This window comes from Sciurus vulgaris (genome assembly GCF_902686455.1).
Source record: "Sciurus vulgaris genome assembly, chromosome: 3".
NCBI lineage: Eukaryota > Metazoa > Chordata > Mammalia > Rodentia > Sciuridae > Sciurus > Sciurus vulgaris.
In genome coordinates, this window is record NC_136463.1 from 104991945 (window position 1) to 104999570 (window position 7626).

General features: G+C 36.0%; 1 long non-coding RNA gene across 1 annotated transcript; it reads left to right on the forward strand.

Moving 5' to 3' along the window:
- Positions 1–2743: 2743 nt before the first annotated feature.
- Positions 2744–6395, forward strand: LOC306655979. The gene is made up of 3 exons (XR_013762378.1): positions 2744–2915; positions 5457–5631; positions 5816–6395. It is a non-coding gene; the product is annotated as an uncharacterized lncRNA (long non-coding RNA).
- The last annotated feature ends 1231 nt before the right edge of the window (positions 6396–7626 follow it).

Below are 7626 nucleotides of genomic sequence, written 5' to 3' on the forward strand. Positions count from 1 at the left end.
CTGCCTGCGTCATCTCAGACTAGTTGCTAAATCTCTGTGCATCTCATTTTTCCCTGAAAAAACTATGCAGAGATGCATAATAGTAATGTGCAGTCATATTGAATTAGGTGAAAGAGTGGAGAGAAGGCAACTGAAAGAGTTGAACGAAGGTTCAGAACATAGAAAGATCTATGGGAGTGGTAATTGACTAGTGCAAAGGTAATCTGGAGAAAAGTGCAAAATAAGGTGAGATTATGGGAGGAAATAGACAATATAGGTCAGATGTTCTTGCATGATTTCTGTTAACCAGAAAATTCAGTTCGCCAGAGCACTCAATTTTCTGATGTGGAGGGATTTATTATTAAATTTGTATCTTCCTAATTTTGCTTCAGGTCTCAGTTTTTATGTCACCTCTTGGGGAAGCCTCTTCTGATTTTCCAAGCCTAAATTGCATGTGTGTTCCTATTGTGGTGCATTGCAATTGCTTTTTCCCATGACCTCTGTTGATGATGGTTCATACTGTGCCCATTTTATTCATTGTCATATTCCCAGCACTTGGCAGAGAACTTTGCATAGAGTAAGTGCTTAATGAATACTGATTGGTGAGAATCAGGAAGAAGAAAAGGTAAAGAGGGGAGAATGCATAAAGGAAGAGACAAGTAATCAACAATCTAAAAATGAGAGTTTGGTCCAATGAAGACAAATGCTTCGGGGAATGGAGTGAAAGCTGACCTTTTACATAAATCTTTGATATGACTTAGAGTTTTGTTTAGAACAGGCAAAGAATTTAACTTTCCAATACTTCTAATTGATTCAGTCACTCTGCAGTCACTAGGCAGAAATGCATTTTTCTTAAAAGCCCTGCTCCTCTCTTTTCTGTAGCTGCTTTCAATGGCTTAAGTGAAACTACAAAGAGAAAGGAAGTCAACAATTCAAATAGACATTTCTTGAAAATGAGTGAGTAACCAGAGAAGACCACTTTCAGAAATATCTGCTTTGCTAAACTCCTACCCCTTAATTATAGCATTTATCACTGATTCTAAGATGTATGCTTTTCTTTCATATTTAACTTATTTGCAATCATGATGCTTTTTTCATAATCAATGGCATATTACAGTTATTAATGGCTGTGGTTTTTCTTTCCTGGTGGTAAATAAAATAATTGTGCATGTTGTAATCAACTCTATTTTATACAAAATGAAGAAATGGAGGCCTCCACTAATTTAGTGATTTGCCAAAGGTGACCCTATAATTTGGTAATGGAGCTCATTTGGTAATGAGAACCCTGACCATCTTGCACCCAGAGTATCACTCTATTTCTGATTATACTTCCTTCTCACTCTTAAGAATCCCACATGCCAAACTGCATATACTTCATGGTAACATTGCATTTCTTTCTCAGGTACAAAAATCTAGGAGTGGGGAAAGATCACTGGGAAACCTAAGGAGTAAGAGTTTATAAGATCAGTGTGGGATGTAGGAGCATCCACTCTACATCTGAGTCTATGAAAGGTGAGCAGATGTTTGCCACTAAATTGGTTAAAAGAGATGGCAATTCTACCTCTGTGAAATCAGGGGATGCAGCAGGGACACCATGGCAACACATATTTCCATCATTGTTCTTCTGCCTTTTCTCAGCCCTAAGGGTCTGTATAATGAGACCTTGACTAGCCTGGACTGGATCGAATTGTTACACAATATATTGTTCAATGACTATTTGGATTTTAATGCCATCATGCCCTGGATGGCCTCGCCTGACAATCTGGAAGCCTGAGGGAAGTAAGTCTTTTTGTATTATGCATGATTTGAGAGTCCCACAGTCAGTTAGCCCCTGCTCCAAAATAATGAATGGGCAGATGCAAGTCTCTGCAGGGAAGGAAGATTTGGAACCCTGAGGTTTAGGTCGAGCTATTCACAGTGAGTTATCTTGTTGCAGAAAGCTCCTTTAGTTTCATTTAGCTGTTTCTCACGTGTGTGTATTGTGCTAGTCTTACAAAGTGTAGTTTATTTCTAATTCTAGAAGTTTCTATATTCTAAGACCATCTGGCCCTTGTGTGCTTCTTGTCATTTTTTCTTTGTGGAATTTATTATGCTAATATACATAGGACAATGTCAAAGACAAATTCCTTGAATTTGCCTAAAGTTTGTCAGTAGGTTGTTGGGTTCTTATTCAAGGGTTCTTATAAAATTTTTCACTCATGTGGTCTTGAAAATATCACAATGGCTGTTTCTGTATATTACCCCATGATAGTAATCTGTAAATCTTGCTCTGTTCCTATATTTATTCTGCTGGAATTCTCTAATTCTCTGGAGAATTTAGTCATTCTCCCAGGATTACACTTTATCTTTATGGTTCTAAAAGAGAATTAAATTACCTGTTAATCAATCAATTAGTTTCAAAAGGAAACAGAAAAGCAATTTTAATTAAGGACAGGATTTAGAGAAATTTTCCCTTCAAACTAAATGTTGAGACATAAAAAAACTTCTGATCATTTATTAAGGCTGTCATCCCTTCAAACATTTACCAAGTGGTAGCTTCTCATAAATAATAGCTAACACATGAGCTCTTCTATGTGCAAGAGGTAAGTGGTTGGGGTTTCAGCTTCTAAATTGAAATTTAAAGAACTAAATCAGCATGTGAACTTAGATATAATTCTAGATTTCCTTTTCTTTCTTTTTTTAAAATTCTTTTTTTTTTTTTTTTTTCTATCTAGGTCTGATTTCTTTCCCTGGGAAGTTCCTCTTATCAACTTTTCTCTTTACTAGAATAGAAGTAACCAAGATTTTTTTTTACCTGATCCTGCTTCTGAGATCACAGTCCAGTGTCTGTTGGAAGACTCAAACTCTGTCTACCAGGGGCCATTCCTTAGAAAATTTGGAATTGAAATCAAGAAACAGTCTATTTCTGGGTGACTCTCTTGCAATATGCAAACAAGGTAATGCTGGTCACCTTATTTTCTGTTCATACTGTTTTCATCTGAAGAAGAGATAGAAATAGCTAGAGATGGAAAAAAATCCATGTGTAAAAGAGAGCAGATAAAAGAGGCTAGGGGATTTCCTGATGGTGTCAGAGCCCTGTCCTCAGAGCCTTTTGGTAATTTTTTTTCTTAATCATCAGTGGGTTTCTGTAATGAGTAACCAAAAAGTTGAAAATAACACAAGGATGGATATTTAATATGTGTTTGTATCACAGAGACTATATGGTAAAATAACCCAAGTCTAAACTTGGTTTTGAATTCTGTTTTGATTAGTTTAGAAAACTTTGTGGAATGGTTGGGCTTCCTTAACTAAATGAAGGAAAAAGAATTTCAAGACATACTTTCTAACTATTTCATTAGTTAACATCTGGATTGTACATTCAAGTTTTAAATTGTGCACTATTCTGAGTAGCATGATGAAATCTTACATTATTCCTTTATCCAGTGTGTTCATGCTGTATATAATACCTATCTGGTAGCCACTTAGAAGCTGTCTTGTCAGATGGACTGTCAATATTACAGTGCTTATATTCAAATAACTCAAGTAACTCTATTAGTCCTAAATCACAAAAGGAGTGATGCTGGCAAATTATTTATGCCAAATATGCCAAAGAGAAGCCATAAAGTGCTTCCTTTAAGTGAAATGTGAAATCCTGGGCTTAATAAGGAAATAAAATCATATACTGATGTTGCTAATTATCTACAGTACAATGAAACCACATTCATATAACTTTTGTTATAGTATATTGTTATAGTTGTTCTATTTTATTATTGGTTACTATTGTTAATCTCTTCCTATGCCTAATTCATAAATTAAACTTTTAAATTTATAAATTAAACATGTTAATAGGAACAACATAGTATATATGTATACGTATGTATATATGTGTGTGTGTGTGTGTGTGTGTGTGTGTGTGTGTGTGTGTGTGTATGATTCAGTACTATTCATAGTTTCAGACTTCATTGAGAGTCTTGGAAAGCATCCCCCATAGATAAGGGAGGACAACTGTATAAAGGAAAGATTCTGGGGCTGGGGTTGTGGCTCAGTGGTAGAGCACTTGACTAGTGTGCTGGGTTCGATCCTCAGTACCACATAAAAATAAATCAATAAAATAAAGGTATTGTGTCTATCTACAACTGAAAAAAAATTCTAAAAAAGGAAAGATTTTTAAGTAGACCACCAAATGGCAACTGTATAAATACAGATTAAACAGAGCAAAGTAATTGCATAAATGCTAAGGGATGTCAGAAATTTGAGCAAGTCCAGGGAAATGATCTTTAAGGTGTGTACCTGCTATGAAATATTGTGAAGTTCCATATGGTTGGTAATTGGATAAGGCTGCAACTGACAGTAACCCTTAGCCTTAGGGAACAGGAAGAACTCAGGCCAAAGATCAGAAAAGATTTGAAAGCACTTGAACCTTGGGAATGCATGCAGTTTTGGGCTCCTGCAGATCCTTTTGTAGATGACTATAGCAAGGAGACTTCTGGAAGAATCCCTCAAAGCAAGAAGAGATACATCTTCTTCCAGGAAGCTTTTGGCCAGTACAGCAAGAGAAAAGTTGTTTTTGCCAGATTGTCTTTGTCACTGCTTCATAGGTTTGCCAAGATAGGGCAGATTAACTGACCTTCTAGATTATTTTAATTTGAGTTTCAAATGAGTGTGTGTATATTTTAAATATGTTGTTTCCTGTCCTCAATTTGGATGATCTCTGAAGATTCTTGTTTTAAACAAATTCTACAGAGGGAGAGTTCCTGGTATCATGTATTAAGAGATTTTGATATGAATGACTAGCAGCAGAGAACAATTGCATTTCTGGAAGTCTGAGACTCAATTATAATAGGATACTTATTTACTGTTTCTCCTTCCTAAATTAAGTGACTTGATCACCAGGAGTATAGCCATTAAAAAACAAAAAAAAACAAAACAAAAAAAAACCTTTTTCTCTGTTGCTCTTAGCACAATATCTGACACCTCCATAGTGCTAAGTAGTTCAGAATTAAAGCATTTCAGCTATGAAGTCACAGATTTGGCTTCATGTATTTACTCTCCAAAAGTGAATGAAGACCTTGAGCAGGTGAGCATCACTCTTCGTCTCCTCCCCTATAAGGTGGAGTAATGACAGTGCGTACCTTAAGTTAAGGTAAAGCATCTCACACAATGCCTGGCACACAGGAAGCTCTTAATGAATGGTAGCCATTTATTTTATGTATTAAATAAATTCATTTTATGCTTAATAGAAAAATTGATTAATAGATCAAGAGTTTGATAGTGTTCTATGAGAGAATGGTTTCAATGCCTATTTTGACCCAGAAAAATATATTGAAAACTAATCAGAAATTTAAAAAAACTTATTATAAGTAAAGACTATAAGATTGGTTTCATCCTCAATCCCACAATCCCACAAAAGGTTACGTTTTCACTAGCCTTATTCCTTATTAGAAAGAAGGGCAATGGGGTTCCACATTTGTAATTCTCTTAAATTGGCACATATTCAGGAACACTGGGAAGCCTACAGGCATATGTGTTACAATGAGGAGATGGATCTTATTGCTGCTGGAAGCAACCCTGATGTCTAGAGACAGCCCTTACTCTCCTCTGGATGCAGTCAGTGGCAAGCAGATCTGCAGATGCAAGGATGGTACTGGCAGAGGCAGAGCTGTCAACCACATAGTAAGTCTTTTGTCATTTTAACTCTCATTCATTTGGAGGGTGGAGGAGGGAGAATTGCCCTTTGTGTGAATGTTGTAAAGCCAAGCCCTGAATGGGCCAGAGCTTCTGTGGATCTTAGCTGAACTTTCTTAGGTCTTGCAACACGAAGTCAGGACTTGGTTAACAGTGCATTCTTTCCTTACAGCTTCATTTTTGCATCAGCAATGGATTAAGATTAAATTCCATCTTTGAAGCCAAGAGGAGATAATCTGCCAAGAGAAAAATCAAATCAGTGATTCACCTGTACTAGTCAAAGTCACAAAATAATAATAGGGGAAAAGAAAAGAAACCTAAAGGGGGTTTGGTTAATTAACTTCTAGGGCTGTCTTAACTTGGAAGCACACACTGGGTACTTAAGACAACAGAAACTTATTGCCTCACAGTTCTTGAAACATGAAGGCTGAAATCAAGATATTATCAGGGTCATGCTTCCTCTGAAACCTGTTGGGGAATCCGTCCTTGCTCTTTCTAGCTTCTGGCAATTTGGCAGCAAACTTTGGTGTTTCTAGACTTATAGATGCATCATTCTAGTCCTCCATTTTCATGTGGCATTCTTTCTCTGTGTCCTTTCTTCTGGTGTGTTTGTCTTTGTGTTCAAACCCCCACCCCCCTTCACAAGATCATCAGTCATGATTGGATTAGCACTCACCCGAATGACCTAATATTAATTTAGTTACCTGCACAATTCAACCCATAACAATTAATAAAACAATGCTTCCATTTTTATGTGTTGAGGTGGGTCAAGCTTTCTGCCCTAAGTACAATGTTTAAGTTCAGAAATGCTTCCCTCCAATTAAGTGTTTGGGGAATGACTAAGTATAAGAAATCATCTTGAATTCTGGGATACTAGGATGTGAAGAGAGAAACTACTCTTGAATGGTTATCAGTAAAAACGTGTGTTTGTCTTAATGGGAGGGAGGAGAGGAGGCACCTTAGCAAGCCCATGAGCCTCTCTGCTGGACCTCTGTGATGTGTGAGCATGGACCAGAGGAGCTGCTGGGTCTCTGAGGGGCCCTGGGCCCTCTAAGGATCTGCCCTGGGACTTTCTACCACTTCACGTTTCATTCCTTTTTATAGGAATGTGTAGGACAGTGAATGATGAGGGTCTTATAGGGTGTTCTGAGGATTACCTGTATGCAAACATACCACATTTGGGGAGAGTTTGATCAACTATTGTACATAAAGAAGTTAGTGCAGCATTTGCCAAATAGAGATGCTCAACAAATTTTTGAGGTCTACTTTATAAATATAATGAACTATGAAAATATTCAAACTAAGCTATTAAAATTAAACACTTATGGAAAATTAACACAAATTAACACTTAGGAAAAAGTGCTGAAATAATGGCATTGAAGAATGACTATTTAGGATAAGCTAATGGGCTGCATTTGTGAAATATATTCTAATCCTTTAAAAACTCTAAATCAATACATAACTAATACTTATTACCTGTGCTCTAACTATGAAAGCTTGCAAATGAATGTAGGGAGGTGATTTAAGAAAGTTGTTGACTGACATATATAGAATTTTAAAACTGAAAGTAACCAGAAAAGCAATTTCATTAAGCTTAATAAATTTAATGAGGAGGAAAACAGAGCATCCCAATTCATAGAAGAGTGTGGAAAAGTGCAAGATTTCTAGAAGCAAAGGTTAAAGTAAAAGTGATATATGTATTTTTAGCCACAACATTAAATATTTTGTCATATCAGCCTCTCTATATTTTAGTTAATTAAAGCTTTATGAAATAAGTTTTCTTTTTTCCCAGATGGGAAGTACTAAATCCATATCATTATTTAGAGAAAAATACAACTTTTTGATATTTAAATTAGTTTATTTATATATAAACTACTGACTAATTCCACATGGAATGATTATTTTAAAATATCAGTAAGATACAGGAAATGAGAAATGAAGATAGAAAAATGAGAAAGAGAAAGATAAATATAGGGAGTGGGC